The sequence below is a fragment of the Podarcis tiliguerta genome (assembly GCF_965153285.1).
Source record: "Podarcis tiliguerta genome assembly, chromosome: 1".
Lineage (NCBI taxonomy): Eukaryota > Metazoa > Chordata > Lepidosauria > Squamata > Lacertidae > Podarcis > Podarcis tiliguerta.
In genome coordinates, this window is record NC_139534.1 from 56,828,055 (window position 1) to 56,845,306 (window position 17,252).

The 17,252-nt window shown below is 43.3% G+C and overlaps 1 protein-coding gene and 1 long non-coding RNA gene across 3 annotated transcripts in view; one reads left to right on the top strand and one right to left on the bottom strand.

Moving 5' to 3' along the window:
- SYT7 (synaptotagmin 7) overlaps nucleotides 1-17,252 on the bottom strand; it is a 225,035-nt gene that overhangs the window by 162,770 nt on the left and 45,013 nt on the right. The gene's annotated exons all lie outside the window — the stretch shown is intronic.
- Nucleotides 12,371-14,539, top strand: LOC310672149. Its single transcript, XR_014508437.1, has 3 exons — nucleotides 12,371-12,738; nucleotides 13,938-14,011; nucleotides 14,147-14,539. It is a non-coding gene; the product is annotated as an uncharacterized lncRNA (long non-coding RNA).

Below are 17,252 nucleotides of genomic sequence, written 5' to 3' on the forward strand. Positions count from 1 at the left end.
AAACCATTAAAGCTTTTGGGTTACACAGAAATCTTCATCCAGTGTACTGGAAACATAGCTGAGGCTAGCAGCTAGCAAATACTTTTCACAGAGTTTTATGATAAAGACATAATTTCCAATAGTGCACACAGTGGATTCTTATGTGCCACTGTCATCCCTGGTCAAACAGATTTTGCAGATTTCTGCAGCGTTATAAAAACTTACAAAACCTGTGAATATATATGATAGTAAGATGAATGCTCTGGCCATGATGCCTCTTTAATAGCACTTCAGCTCTCTGAGAAAAAAACCAATTGTCTGTGTCCAGCCTGTTAGCAACAATGTTAACAACCAGCAGAATTAGCTGACTGATTAAGAGCTCTATGCAATTTGAGGACTTAAATGCTTCTGCGTCAAGAGAAGCTGGTCCAGTAAAAGGTATCCCCCCCCTGTTTAGTTTGCATTTATCAATACCACCTACTAGACAAGAAATTTTCGTGCTCTGCGGACCCAACATCCTGTGCCAGACAACAGCTGGATCACTCTCAAATAAACAGTCATTAAGGAAAAACAGCTAGTGTCTTGTTTGTGAGATACAGAGATTTAAACATAGACATTATTTCTGGCCATCATAATATATGCATCAGGGAGCTTTGCATTCTAGTTACAATGCCTATAAAAAGTCAATTAATGCCTATAAAAAAGAAAAAAAGGGCTCAGTGTGCCTCCTCTGCCATAAAGAAACCACTAGACTAATACAGCCCTCTGATCAAGCTACTGTGTGAACTATTTGGCAGCCCCTGTTAAACCCCTAGAGGCAAAGACTGGTTTCTAGTTTGCTCCTATGGAAGCCAAAAGCAGATGGGAGATTCTGTATAATCAGTTCTGCAAACAAGCATTAAGCATACATAGGAAGGATTTTTCCCAATATCAGCTGCAGAGCAGAACTAGGGCAATTCTCCCAGCTAATCGGTATTCTGCTGTCATCTCATTCAAAGCATCATGGACTCCCAACATCACAAAGCCCCAGAAGACCAAAATTAGACACTGCTAAACTGAAACTTATCCAGTTCCTATAGCACCTCAGTTTTAGGCCAGGAACATTATACATAGTTCCAGAACTTTCCCAAGTGGAATCTAGATGAAACTATACTTGTGTGGTTTTAGAAGAAAGCTAGACAAAGGGGTCGCCCTGTAGCTTAGGGAGAAAACATACTAGTTCCTTTTTAACCAGGCCTTTGCCTGACTTGATCTACATCCTATACCTTTTTTAAAATGCTAGCTCTTTTGGGTTTTTTTTATTGGGTTGTTTCTGTTTTGATTTTATGTATTTGATATTTTATGTGAACCGCCCTGAGACCTTCGGGTATAGGGCGGTATGGAAATTAAATAAATAATAATTAACAACAACAACAACACTCTTGTAAGGGTAAAGTGATTGTAACACAAGGAAACAGCTGTTAATTCCATTATAAATAATTCCAGTGAAAACCCAAGATGCTCAACAGGGCCAGGATAATGGATATAGACCTCAGAATCCGTGCTAAAATCATATCCTAAAACAGCATCAAAATGAATATGATAATCTCTCCTCTCCTAGATTCTCCTATCACCACTTATACACATTATGGTTATGATTTCACACAGATCATGATGATTTAAAAAATGCACATTAGGAAAATGTATTTTATTTAAATACTTTCATATAAAATATCGCAAGGCAGCATACAACCTAAAAACACATTACTACAAGAAGAATATCAAACATCTCAATAAAATTTGGTTGGAAAAGTATCTCAAGCTGAAAAGGCCTGACTAACAAAACACAGCAGTCCAGTGCCAGATTTACATATAAGCTAAACAAGCTATAGCTTAGGGCCCCACTCTCTTGGGGGCCCCCCAAAAATTTCACTATTAATGTACTTCTTAATTGTATTTCAGTTCAACAATTACTTTGATAAAATACATATTTTGCTATGTGCAAATGGCTTTAGATACCTATTAGGTCCATAAATTACCATATAGCATATATTCAACACAAAAAACAGCGACAATTTGTTGTTGACAAAGGACAGCTGGACATATAAAGGGCCCCTTTACCGTCAGTAGCTTAGGGCCTCATCAAACCTAAATCCGGCCCTGCAGCAGTCAGACGATGTCTGAATGTGAGCAGGGATGACTACTGCTGATCCTCTGTTGGCAAGGAATTCCACAGGGGAGGGAAGGGCCTGGCACACTGAAAGTTTGACTCCTAGTAAAGGCCAGTTAAACCTCAGGGGTATATGAGATATCAGCAGTCAAGGTGAAGCATAAAGAAGCAGGTGGTCCCTAACATATTTAATGGGACCAAGTTGTTTAGGGTTTCGTGAATAAACACAAACTGGAAACCAGTGCAGTTGTCTGGCTGGACAGCACTCCCCTGATACTATGCTCTGGACATGACCCTACAAGTAGGAATGAAGCCACTGTAGCACAGTGCCACCAATACTCATCCCATGGAATCAGTCCAGAAGGGTACCATGGTCAATGGTATTAAAAGGCAGCTATTATCCATGTCTGTCCTCAGTTTTTAGGCAAAATGCACAAGTTCTTTGCTTGACGCACCACAGGAAAACAGAAACTAGGTAGTTCTTGTATTTAAAGGGGCAGGTTTTAATTTTAAATATTGTACTAGGTTGTGTTTTTTTTAAGGTCTTTTTAAAAAGGTTAATAGAAGCCAAAGTGGTAGCTTTACCTTGCAATTGGAGGGAATGTTTCCTCACAGAAAGACCCTTTGGGGGTCTTTTCTTCCTCCAGCTCCTGTTGCCCACCTACCAAGGGACCTGTGTACATTTCACCTAAGGCAGAAGAGCACACAACGTTTGGTGGAAAGTGGTGGAAAGGGACTATTAAAACAGGAGTCCACAGGACCAACCACAGAAACTCTGTAAGAATGGCTTTACACACCCTCGCCCTCTCTCCCAGGGCAGTCAGGTTTGCTTCCTTTCTTCCTCATTACAGTCCTGAAACCTTCAACAACTCAGCCGCTCTTTTCATCATGCCGAACAAGCTTTACAGTTTGTTAAAATTTCCCCACTGGTGGAATCATTGCTACTGGCCCCCTGTTGTGTGATGAAGCGGCTGTTTTCTGAGCAGCAGGGAATTTTAAAGGAGTCCACTACAGACAACAGGACAAGCACATTTGCCAGGGTAGAAAGCTCCAAGGTAACTGTCTCAATTTGCCAGGGGGTTCAATTCCTCCGTTGTGAGCCATGCTGATCTGTTGTTCTGCAAAGGTACTCTTTTCAGGTTACTGAAGGGGATAGTGGTCAGTTGGCTGTTCCAGGTATTTGGAATGCATACCTCATGGAACTTCAAGACTGATAGTTTATTGAGCATTCATGCTACTATGTTCAGGCAGAGGTTATATGGCACAGCCAGCCATTTGGTTCTTATCCCACACTTCCCAGTGCAATTTTCTGTCACTTTTCCTATCAGACTTTTTGCAGTTAGAATACTGACAGGATAATTGCATTGGAAAGTGTGGGATAACAACCACGTTTTGTACAAATAAACAGCTGGTGTAGAAAAAGTGCCTTTACTCATCTGTCCAAGTGAGTGGGGAAACCAGTTCCGCCCCATGTGTATGGAAGAAATGCTGAAAAGCAGCAATTTTAGAGAATTTGAATATTCGGATGAGGACTGACACTCTAAATATCTGAAATGGCCCATGTACTCATTTCTGCATTTCCATGATACGAGTGAAAACTGTACATTTATAAACCAGCAGAAATATACTGTTAAGTGTTCTGTGCTCTGGGAAATGAGCACAAAACAGTATACAGTGGTACCTCAGGTTAAGTACTTAATTCGTTCCAGAGGTATTTAACCTGAAACTGTTCTTAACCTGAAGCACCACTTTAGCTAATGGGGCCTCCTGCTGCTGCCGCCGCGCCGCCAGAGCCCGATTTCTGTTCTCATCCTGAAGCAAAGTTCTTAACCTGAAGCACTATTTCTGGGTTAGCAGAGTGTGTAACCTGAAGCATATGTAACCTGAGGTACCACTGTATAGTTAATCATTAGGCATCAATCTTAGGCAGACTTACTTAAAAGTAAGTCCCCAGTGGGATTTATTTGCAAGTAAACACGCATGGGATTGTGTTCAGAATCCTATATGTAGTATAAATGCTTAGAACACAGCGTTTGGGGGAATGTGCTGAAAAAGGACTCTTGAAGCAGGAGTGTTCAAGATCTTCCACAGAGACTCCATTCCACATACATTACCTGCATAGAATAAAGACAGGTCCTCATCAGTAACAGACACTGGGATGACAAACTGGGAGAAAGAAATTTGTGTGTTGGTGCGGGGAGGGGGAGCAAGGAGAAGACACGACTCAATGGAAACTAAGTGAAGGACAATTCTGTAATTGCTGTGACAGGAAAGAGATTAAAACTCGGGGCACTTTCTTCTTCACTTTTCAAAATGTCAAGACATACCAGAACGATTACTGGGCAAAGTGAGCAACCTTCCCTTAGGCAGGAAGGAAGGGGGGGGGGGAATGACCCAAATTCAGGCAGAAGTGACAGAGACATCACCTGACAATATGTGTAACAACAACATGCCACTAGCTTAGAAACAGGCGATCATACCAACGAAAGCATTACAGATCCTTAGCTCATGCAAATAACAAAATATGTAATCTTGCAATTTGTTTTATAGCACTTGTTGCTGTCGTCAACAAAGTCAAATGAATCAATTTCTCCATCACGCTCCCACAAGGCCGACAACTGGACAACTCAGGTCCTGCAATAATCACTGCATCATTTTCAATCCCCAAATTCTTTCACTATGCAGGTAACACACTTATAGACAAATGGATGCAGCGGTCAAGTCCTTGGCATGGGTTAAACTGCAAGAGGAATGTTTTTCACTGTATGTCCTCAAGGAGCAAGATTTCACTTTAAGGGTCACCAGCATAAATCAGTGCTTGTAATGGAACTAGACAGTAGACAGGAGCAGATAATTTCCCACAGTGCAGGAGATCTAACTGATGGAGTCTACTGGGTAGAAGGGAGGTAAGGTTCATATAGAAATCTTATAAAATAAAAAAGCAAGCAAGCAAGCAAAATGAATGAATGAATGGTCCCTGCTCCTCAGAACTTGGGCTATGTAGATGAATAACTTATAAAATGACAATTATTTGTGTCAATTATTTAGATTAAATCAGATATTAATTTTGGGGGGATGGGGATGGGGAAAGTAGCAACTGGGGGAAAGGCTACAGCTTCTCTAAAATCTCACGCAGAAGCCAGAAGATGCATGCTCTCCTTCCCCAACAATCTCTGCCTCTCTGCATTCAGAAGGGCACAGCAGTGTGTATTCAAACTTATTCAACATACTTTGAGTTTCATTTTTATTGTTTGCCATTGCAAACAAAAGACAGAAAGCAATTTAGAAACATTTATACATCTGTAACACAATTGCATTTGTCTCAATGAACCCCACTTGCACCTTGGCTAAAGGTAAAGGTACCCCTGCCTGTACGGGCCAGTCTTGACAGACTCTAGGGTTGTGCGCCCATCTCACTTAAGAGGCCGGGGGCCAGCGCTGTCCGGAGACACTTCCGGGTCACGTGGCCAGCGTGACATCACTGCTCTGGCGAGCCAGAGCCGCACACGGAATGCCGTTTACCTTCCCGTTAGTAAGCGGTCCCTATTTATCTACTTGCCCCCGGGGGTGCTTTCGAACTGCTAGGTTGGCAGGCGCTGGGACCGAGCAACGGGAGCGCACCCCGCCGCGGGGATTCGAACCGCCGACCTTTCGATCGGCAAGCCCTAGGCGCTGAGGCTTTTACCCACAGCGCCACCCGCGTCCCCACGCACCTTGGCTAGTGCCAATTTAAAATGTGACCAGTCTTCTCATCCTGGGGTACTCCCAAATTTCTCATTGTTTGGGGAGTACACAAGCAAATTCATCAACAGCACCTAGTACAAGGGTTCTGAAAATGTATCATAATTGTCTACCCATTCAGAACCTCACCGCCACCACCAAAAACATGCGAAATCTCTCTGGGAGCAAATTTCACAGATCCAGACCAGCTGGTTTCCCCCCTCAGAATGAAAGTGATGGGCATCTTCTGTCCCACCTGATAACCAAAGAATACGAAGCCATAGCAATTTGTGGCTTGCTCTGAATGCTGTGCTGCACCATAAAGGCATGAAGGGAGGTTGGACTTGCGTCTCTTGAAGGAGGCCAGCTTCTTGCTTTGAGAACTGCCGTGTCAGGGTAAAATGGGGGTATAGTAGGAATACACAGCTATTCTGTTCCTAGGTTGACAGGCAGACTGGACTAGAGTTTTGGAGTTCAGTTTCTTTAAGCTGTTCTGTTCCTAGTCAGTGGAAGTAAGAGAATGCCAAACCTAGCCACTGAAGTAGGGAGACAAGGGCAAGAAAAAGGCAGTACTGTAAAAGGCATTATTTTATGCTGACATAATATAATGGGCAACAATGACACAGGGCACTCCCAAAGCATACAATCGAAACCCGAGAGTGATTATATGAGTACCTGTATGCTTTACGCAGAAGTGCAAATAGAAGCTTTGGGGGAGTTTTCATCAAGAAAATAGCATGGAAAAGTACTACCATCCCTCCAGCTCCAACCTCATGGTTCTAAACCATATTGCATTCTCCTCCCTCCATTCCCTATGGCTGGTATAAAAGTATTTCAATATTTATGCAAGTTTCTATTTATGGATCTCCCATGTCATGCCTGGTTTGGCTCTTTCCATCAGGACAGAAAATCATTTTGCACACTAAACTATATATATATATATATATATATATATATATATATATATATAATATGACATAATAATTGCATGGACTTTTGAAAATGAATGCACTACGAAAGCTACAGCTACCCCAGAGGGCTGAAAGCTATAAGTTCTAGGCCTAGGGTAATGTTTCAGTTTTAAAGGATACAGAGTTCAGCTTCCAGAGATTTTCTTTTGTTGTAAAAAAAGGAAGTATCTAGATGTTTCGCTGGTGGCTGAGCAAAGCTTCCGATCATGAGGGGGCAATGATTTGATGCACTTTATAGCTCCTTGTTCACTCCAATGACGAGCAAGAACAAGATAAATTATACAGAACATGGCAATTTGCATAATCTATGCAGGTCACAGGTTTTCTTTTTCTGTCGGATTTAGGTTACCTTATTTAGAGTTTAGTTTTGCTCTCTTTTAACACATGCTAAGACACTTATGATTAGATGCAAATACACCTGAATACTTATTGAGGTTACTTGATGCTACTACCGTATGCCAGCAGCAGAGTCGGCAGGACTGTGCAGTATGTTAAGCTGCCCAGCTTCTTCAGTGTGGGAAATTCAAACAAAATTTTGCTTCAGCCCAGATTTGCCCATTTCTCACTGCTGGCCTTGACTTTGAGCATGTCTTAATGCTGAAAGGCCTTAGAGGCTGCGTGCCAAGTTCTGGGCCTCAAAATGCCTCTCCCTTCTTTGCCAAGCTTGTCCCAATAAATCTGTGTATATTTTTAGGTTTCAGCTGGTGTGCTATGAATTCACATCTTTCACACCTGTGCTAGCTCAGGAGTAACAAAGCGCAGCAGCCAAACTCTGCTCAGCACAGTGTGAAAGGAAACAAAATACTTCTTCTGGGGCTCCTGGCAGCCCTGGAGACTAGTGAAAATGGGGTACGGGGAGACTACTGAAAATAGAGCATAGGCAAAAAAAGAAGTTGTTTGGGAAATAAATTGCTATCATCGACCTTATGTATCTGTACACGTACCTGATAAACTTGGTGAATATGGGTGCGTGCACCTGTGTTTATGTTGTTTTATATGCTCTGTACCAACACACCTAAATAATTTAAAACAACCATCAGCTTTATGCAAGTGCACCCGTATAATCATCACCTCAGGCGGCACCTCTAAGGGCTAGGAAGAAATGACAAGTCTCTGGGCGGGATTCAATTGAACAGCTGTGCTGGCAGGAACCAGTGCAACAAGTCCTGCCAGCACAACAGGTCTTTCCCCCCTCTCCTTCTCCTGCACCCCCAATCAGCTCCAGGTGGTTGAGAGAACCCCCAGAAACAGCATGTGGGGGGAGGACACGGGAGATCATTCTGTCTGGCAATCAAAACTGCTTGTGCTGGTGGAATAGTCATTATAGCCAGGGCTATTTTTATAGGAAAAGAGGTGCCAGAACTCACCATGAACACCTCCCTTGTTCTCTTAGAATGGCAGTGGTGCCCACCTGAGAGGTGCTGGAATTGAGTTTTGGTGAGTTTTGGCTGAAAACCCCCTGATTACAGCACATCATTGAATTCTGTACTCTGTATTTCACATATGCCCCCAGATTCAAAGTGAATCCAAGAATGAATAGGTTCAAAGAAGAAGAAGACGAGAAGGAGGAGGAGTTTGGATTTGATACCCCGCTTTATCACTACCCAAAGGAGTCTCAAAGTGGTTAACATTCTCCTTTCCCTTCCTCCCCCACAACAAACACTCTGTGAGGTGAGTGGGGCTGAGAGACTTCAAAGAAGTGTGACTGGCCCAAGGTCACCCAGCAGCTGCATGTGGAGGAGCGGAGACGCGAACCCGGTTCCCCAGATTATGAGTCCACTGCTCTTAAGCACTGCACCACACTGGCTCTCACAGAACTGGGTCTTTGCCTACATTACAGCAATGCAATGGGCTACATGCCCATAGAAGTATGGGATGGAGTCGGACCTTAATGGGGTAGGCTAAGAAATGTAGCAGTGCTTTGTATTACTATAATGGTTTCTATTGCCTTAGGAACACTGCATGTGCACAATCCAAAACTACAGTAATACTTATTCGAAGAAAAGTATTGAGGAATCATTTACTACAGTGTAGTATAGCAACATTTCCACTTGTAAGAATTTTGGAATATATGTCTGAAGTTAACTGCTGTCCTCTCACTTCCTGTATCTTAGAGTTATTATATTTCATCTGGTTGCAGGAGAAATGGGTTCAGATTTCTGCCATGCACGTGTTACAGAGCCACTCAGTCTTGCTGTCATTTTAAGTATGCCCAAGCACCTCGGCTCTGAAAATCCCCATATTGCCTGTAAACGGTATAGCAAGCAGTGGCTTGAGGCACTCAGGACCAGAAGGCTGTTGTTTGAAATTGCTGGCTTTGATTTAGATTGATCAAAGACAGCCTCTTTCTAGCTTTGCATAGTTGCATCAGAACTCTGGGAAACACAGAACCCTGCTTTCGTGGCCTGAGCTCTAACCTAATCAAGTAATCCCAGGAACATCCTGATTTGACCTGCTCAGAGCCCTGACAGAGGAAGCTCTGTCACCCATGACAGTAATATTAGGACTCACCGATGTCACTATAGGCAAGGGCAGGGAACTGTGTTGCTGGACTAGAGCTCCCATCATTCCTCACAACTGGCCACTCAAACAACCCCAGTGTCCTGGTAATGAGGGTGATTCACTGCAAACCCCCGAAGAAAGGTTTCTTCCCACTCCTTCCTTCTCAGAATAAATAATATTTACACTTCTGTTCCTCGCTCTCCTGCAGATATGCATTGCTGCAAAACAGTGTAAATATTAATTAGCCTTTTATTTCCATAACTACTTACATGTTGCTCTCCTGTAATAAAACTGTAAATTCTTTAATTCTAAGCTTTGGTCTCTTGCCTAGTTATTCATTCGACCACGTACAAATGTAATTTATCTTGTGGTGCACCATGGCTCTGAGCTGAAGACTCAACACGTGATGCTCCTGTTCATAGGTGTTTCCTGAAAATGTGGAAATGGGGACATGTGGGAACCTAGCTCACTGGGTGGCCTTGGGCAAGTTCTCTCACGGTTGATGTGAGTATGCAATAAGCATTTTAAAACCACTTTTAATAGACACTAGCAAGTACACTATTTCAACCCCAATTCCAACAACTTCTTTTGCAATCTCATTACGTGCATAGGTCATTGAAGTCACTGACTCAATATCTGTTATGGCTGTTTGTTTCTGTTTTAAAGCAGATCTTTTGGCGCAACAGTCTCTCTAAGGAAACTCAGTAGAATCAGTACAAGGTCATAGAATCAAAGAATCTTAGAGTTGGAAGGGTCCCCAAGGGTCATCTAGTCCAACCCCCTGCAATGCATGAATCTCAGCTAAAGCATCCATGACAGATGGCCCTCCAAACTCTGTTTAAAAACCTCCAAGGAAGGAGAGTCCACCACCTCTCATGGAAGTTTATTCCACTGCCGAACAGCTCTTATTGTCAGAAAGTTTTTCTGAATGTTTAGTCAGAATCTCCTTTCTTGCAACTTGAAGTCATTGGTTCAAGTCCTACCCTCCAGAGCAGGAGAAAACAAGCATGCTCCCTGCTCCATGTGACAGCCCTTAAGATATCTGAAGATACATCTCCTCTCGGTCTCCTCTTTTCCAGGCTAAACATACCCAGTTCCTTCAAGCGCTCCTCATAAGGCTTACTGGTAGTTTCCAGACCCTTGATCATCTTGGCTGCCCTCTTCTGCACACATTCCAGCTTGTCAACATCCTTCTTAAACTGTAGTGCCCAAAATTGGACACAATATTCCAGGTGTGGTCTGACCACGGCAGAATAGAGTGGTACTATTACTTCCCTTGATCTGGACACTATACTTCTGTTGATGCAGTCTAGAATAGCATTAGCTTTTTTTTGCTGCTGCATCACACTGTTGACTCATGTTAAGCTTGTGGTCCACCAAGACCCCTAGATCTTTTTCACATGTACTGCTAGTAAGCCAGGTATCCCCCGTCCTATATTTGTGCATCTGGTTCTTCCTGTCTAAGTGCAGCACCTTGCATTTGTCCCTATTGAGATTCATTTTGTTAGCTTGCGCCCAGTTCTCCAATCTGTTATGGTCATTTTGAATTCTGATTCTGTCTTCTGTGGCATTAGCTACCCCTTCCAGATTGGTGTCATCTGCAAATTTGATCAGCATCCCCTCAATTCCTTCATCTAAGTCATTTCTAAAGACATTAAACAACAACGGACCCAGGACAGAACCCTGCGGCACCCCACTTGTCACTTTTTTCCAGGATGACAAGGAACCATTAATGAGTACTCTTTGGGTTGGGTCAGTCAACTAGCTACAAATCCACCTAACAGTTACCTCGTTCAACCCACCTTTTACCAGCTTCCTCAGGTGAATATCATGGGTGACCTTGTCAAAAGCCTTACTGAAATCAAGATACACTATGTCCACAGCATTTCCTTGATCCACCAAGTTTGTAACTCCATCAAAAAAATAAATCAATGGTATGACTTCTTTTTGAGAAACCCATGCTGGGTCTTAGGAATCACAGCTTCCTTTTCTAAATGCTCACAGACCAACTGTTGAATTATCTGTTCTAGGACCTTCCCTAGTATCAGTGTCAATCTCACCGGTCAGTAGTTACCTGAGTCTTCCTTTCCCCCCCTTTTGAAGATGGCAACATTTGCCCACCTCCAGTCTGTAGGGACCTCACCTAGAAGTCTGTAGGGACCTCCAAGAATTCTCAAAGATAATAGACAAAGGCTCTGAAATTGTATCCACAGGTTCCTTTAGTACCCTTGGATGCAGCTCATTAAGCCCTAGAAATCTGAATTCATTTAAAGTAGCTAGGTGTTCCCTCACTACCTCTTTTCCTAACTTGGGCTGGAGCTCCCTCCTTATATCATTTACTCTGTTATCACCAGGTTCGGCATCACTTTCCTTTTGGGTGAAGACAGAGGCAAAGTAGGTGTCGAGTAGTTCCACCTTTTCTCTGTCACCCAATAGCATTTCTCCGTGTTCCCCACACAGAGGACCTACCACTTGCCTGTTCTTCTTCTTCTTCTTCTTCATAATAATAATAATAATAATAATAATAATAATAATAATAATTGAACCAAGGGTTCAGAAAGTCAGAATTTGGAAGGTGACCTTTAAAACCATTGTTCATGTTATTTATCTGATTTAAAATAAAGGGCCAAGGCGCCATCTATTTTGCACTAAGCCTCTTGCAAAATGACACAATAATTGTCTACTGAACTTTGTACACCGGGTTGTGTGACAGCCCAACGATGGTACAGATGTAATATAGAAATACCAATTCTAGTTAGGCAAAAGGGTGATGGCTCAGGGATGGGGCTCATGATGCATCACAAACAAGCAAGTTGCATGGCGGGAAAGTGTGTGAGTTGTGGCATCCAATGTTCAAATTTCTGCTGCTCAGCCAGAAACTCATTGACTGGGACATTACACAATCTGCTGGTCTCTCATACTTTTCAGTCTGGGGATACTACTGGCTTACTTTGCAGGGCAGTTTTAAGGGATTACTGAGATAATGTAAGTCAGTCTTTCCCAACCTGATGCTCTCCAGATGTTTTGGACTAAAATTTCCATCAGCCCCAGCCAGCATGGCCCTGCTGGTTAGGGCTGTCCAAAGACAGCTGGAGGACACCATGTTGGCTAAGACTTATGTCAGTCAAGTGTTTGGAACATTTGGACTGTGAGATAATTATTACCGTATTTTTCGCTCCATAAAATGCACTTTTTTCCTCCTAAAAAGTAAGGGGAAATGTCTGTGCGTCTTATGGCATGAATGTGTGGTTGATTGCTGGCTCCCTTTCTGGCCCCGCCCCCTTGCCCAGGCCTCCAATGTTGAATGTTCTGCAGAGGCTATTTGTTTCCCCAGCGACATGTGACTGGTTGATTAGATTATCTGTCTGGAAACTGTAGAAATGGCTCCCTTTCCTTTCCTAAAGAATCTTCAGAACTGTGAGTTGAACCCCATAAAAACAGGATTTTTTCCCTTTGCAAAGTAAGCTCAACAACTTTGAGCTGATCCTCAAAAAAGGGGCTTTTCCCCTTTGCAAAAGAAGCTGCACAGCTGTGAACTGATCCCCCCAAAAAACAGGGCTTTTCCCCTTTCCTCCTCTAAAAACTAGGTGCGTCTTATGGAGCAAAAAATACAGTATATATTTATTTTATATTTACAAATATATTTTCCCCCTGACAGTTTTTGTGGGAGTTTCCAACAGATAATCTTCCTGTTTCTTTTATCTCTATACACCTTTAGATGACATGTCCACAACTCAATTTTGAGGCAGAAATACAGGTCACTAAGCCTCTTGGATTTCCAGAAAAAGCACTAGAGAGACCTCTTGGGACAAGAGGAGAGTTTTAAGTGACAAGGGCATCAAGCCATACATAGTACCATCCAGCATAAGGCCATGCAGAGAGTAGCAGGGATCTTTCTCACACACACAACCCAAGGATTAGTTTCAGACATGCAATGTCTCCTTGGCATTGTCTCCTTGCCTTTTAATTCACCAGCTTTTCCAGCTTGCTTTCCCAGCTCCTGGGTTTGCAAACCCAGGGGCAAGTAAAAAGCGTTTTACGTGAGCTCAAGACAATTGGTAGAGGCACAAGCCCTTCCACACCCTCCCTCCCACATGGAAACAAGTCTGGGTTAGGCCAGAGATGACAGACACTCTTGTCTCTTTGCTGGTGTATGTTTGCCAGAGGGATAATTAGAACAAGCTCATTTGTGTTTCCTGTTCCATGAGGACATAAAGGGCAGGTGGCTCCTACAGCAGAGTTAACTCTTTAATTGGACACACTGGTGTCTCACTTCTGCCCCTTTAATTGCCACCAGGGATACACATTTACCTCATCCGCCACAAATGCCTCTTTCATCAGCACCACTTATTGTGTTGTAGTCCTGAACCCTGGTTCATTTTGCCCCTCTAAATGCTTCTCTCTACCCTATGGATTAAAGCTCACATGCAGTCCTTTGCAATGGGACCAAGGCATTACCTAATCACCTCCTGCCCCACTGCCCCAATCCCAAAGGAAATCTTGCACATATTTCTTAGCTCTTGAAGCATAATTGGCCACTTGTCTTCCCAACACTCTTCACTCCCCAAGAAGGTTTCCTGGCATGGTTAATATAAATTATTCCCTCTCTCCTGCAGCTGCATGGCTATTGAATGGCTCCTCAACCAGAATAGCTCCCTCTCTGAAAGAACAGCTGTTCCCATCCTAACAGGTACATAGAAAGCAGTTTTGTGTCTTTTGGTCATGCTTGTGACCTTTGCTCTCAGGCTCACATTGATTTCTTCCACTTTCCTTTTCACTTGCACTGAAAACAAAATTACTGTTTCTTGTTCTCTCTTTCCTCTAGGGCCCTTTCCATAGCAAAGCTTGATGTGCAGGAAGGAGACGCAATTTTGCCTTGATCTTTTCAAATCTTCTAGAAATCTGGGGGTCTTAGCCACACTTGCGGAGGTCCAGTGGATAGTGAAGAGGGCAGACACAGAACAAAGTCCCACCTCTGCCATGGATTTTTTTGTGGTACTGGGCAAGTCAATCTCAATTCTTGAACTGAGAAATAAGAATCCTGTGACCTGCTTGATAAGGTTGTTGTAAAGAACCTTACTGTTGTTGTTTTAAGCATGATAAATTCACCAAAGTCCTATAGGCACATTAAACATTCTTTAGTTCACTTCCAGCCGAGGAATATTCTTGAGGTTGCCTCTTTTGCTCTGAAGAGCTGGCAGAACTGAAAGAACATCACTTTCTCCTTCTTGCTTCCATTGCTTCGTGGATTTTTGCACAGAGACTGCTTTGTTCCTTGGCCATACCTGCAAAGGGCTCAGGCACTTCGAATTTCACTAGGTTGCTTCTCATGAACAATGCCCTCCAAAACTCGGATTAAAGGTTTGGAAGGAATTAAAGTCCTCTTCCTCAGCACTCCGCTCAAGTACGAAAAGAACCGTTTTTGCACTGGATAGGTCACTGCATAGAGCTCTCCTCTAATTTAGCAGCAATGGAAGAGGGCAGAAAGCCACCCACAAAGGCCCTGCCTGCCCAGCCCAGACCGATACCTTGCATATTTATGCTAGCTGCACTGTAGACAAGACCTTCCTTTATTGGGGAGAGCAACAAACACAATGGTGATTATCCCACATGCCCTTCCTCTGCCACCTTGCCAGCTGTGGTTAAACAGAGAACAAAAGCAGTCAGCATCTCATAGCAGTCCAGGGCAAGACTGATCCAGCAGCAAAATGCTACACACTCCATGTGGAGCACAGTAAAAATGGCAACTTTAACAGCCTTTTTCCCCTTTTTCTTTTGTAAATAAAGCAGAGCCCCTGAGGAATTTTCATGGTCAGATAGCTACATGTCTATTTAGCTAAGGTTCCAGGGTTAATGCCAAACATAGGAACAAAAGTGACCATTAAGAGGGAGGTTCTCTTCACAGCTACTTCCCTTCTGGGGGATGTCATCATAATACCTCCAAGCACTAATGCAAGCAAAGAGGAAGCATGCAGATGCCAGGAAAAAGGATGCTATCACCTGAAGCACCAGTACTAATTCTTGAAGCACTCATGTTTTCCCTGGAGGCCTCCCAAGGGCAGGCTTTCCCTGGTTAAGTAGATGATAAATGACAAGACCACGGCCCAAAGTGAAAAAGCTAGAGGCATGAGATAGTGTCTGGCAAGTTGAAATGAAGGTCACTCTCTGAACATTCTTGGTTTCTGCTGGACAGTTCCACAAGCTGGCAGACCCTTGCCGAGCTCTACCTGGTGAAAAACAGCTCTCAGAAAGAATGTGGTTTCCAGAGAGAGAGAGAGAGAGAGAGAGAGAGAGAGAGAGCTCACTTAGCCCTGTCCTGAAATCAAGTCTTTAGCAAGAAGGCAGAAGCCTCTTCCTGGGCTCAGGGGAATTGTGGCAGTTTGCAAGTGAGCCAAAGGCCATAGCAATGAAAGGAGATGCAAGCAAAATATATCAGCATATGCACAAATAAATACTACACAGCAGAAGAAAAACTGTGAGTCCTGATGTGCTTTGTACCACAGCTCAGTGGGAGGATATATGCTTTCCGTGTGAAAGGTCCCTGGCAGCTCCAGCAAGGGCTGGAAAAGACTGAAACTCTGGAGAACTGCTGGCAGCAGTGGCGGAGCTGGGTACTCCGGCACCTGGAGCGGCACACATGCCATGCACCTGTGGGCGGGGCACTGTGCTCAAGGGGCAGGGCGATCTGCCCACAGGGCTGATCGGTACGGCTGCGCGATCCTCCCCGGGGGCCAGTCTCGGCGCAGGGGGGCACCAAATGTCACCCCCCTTCAGGATGACACCCGGGGCGGTCTGCACCCCACGCACCCCCCTTCCTACGCTCCTGGCTGGCAGGCAATGCTGAGTTTGATGAGCCAAGAATTTAAGTTTACCTTTGCATAGGATAGCGTACCAAATGCATACCCAGTGCATGATTTATGTAGAGCACAACTTTACAGTAAACCTTTAAGCTTGGCACTAGATTCATACTTAAAAGCATAATTTGCGGCCCTAATTTTACCACCAACTTCAACTAAAGCAGCTAATTTAATTATCACTTTCTGTACTCCAGATAGTTTAAAAGGTAAGTATGGAATAAATGGAACAATCTCTAAACTGGCATTTCCACTCTCTTTTCCAAACATGCCAGGCCACAAGTTCAACAGCCTTTAATCCCAGTATCATGATTCAGAAACTCAAGTCAAATTTACGTAAGCTACTGACTCTTCAAACAAAACATTACAGTAAAAAACAGACTGGTAATGGGAGCTTAACACAAATATAATCTAGCCAACACCCGCTTAAGTTTGCAATGACACAAGAATCATGTTTGGATTCAAGTTACTGTATTGGCTATGTTCAGGTGTCGTGCAAAATCATATTTTACCATAATGAGAACACACAGCAGTGAACTTTGGGTTTGGGTACTCTCTGCTCCCTCTGGTGTGAGGAGACTGGAACCTTTTGCTTCCAGTTTCAGGCCACTGGTCCATCAAACTCAGTATTGCCTTCCAGAGCTTTGCTCCTGATGATACTCCTGAAGATCATATTTCAATGCAGAGGCGATTAGTAATATATAGAGAGATCTTTCATTCACAAGAGAATTTTTTAAAGTACTTTCCATATTCCCAATTCTGGTTTTTTTTAAAAAAGTTTAAACAACAAAGATGACTGTTGTGTCGTCAACAACAAAGTCCAGTTGCCTCTTGTAATAACTGTGAAAGATGAGAGGGGGAATCACTTCTTAGAAAACCAAATGGCTATATTCTTGAGGTTGCTAGACATACATCTGCCTGGATCTTTTTGGACTGGATAAGTATGGTGTAACTCTGTGGCAAATATAATTTACCCATGCTCAACTGCAATATCACACCAATCCTGGCATGACTGCAGGACTGCCGATTAGCTTCCAGGACTAATTCAAAGTGCTGGTTTAAACCTATAAAACCTTA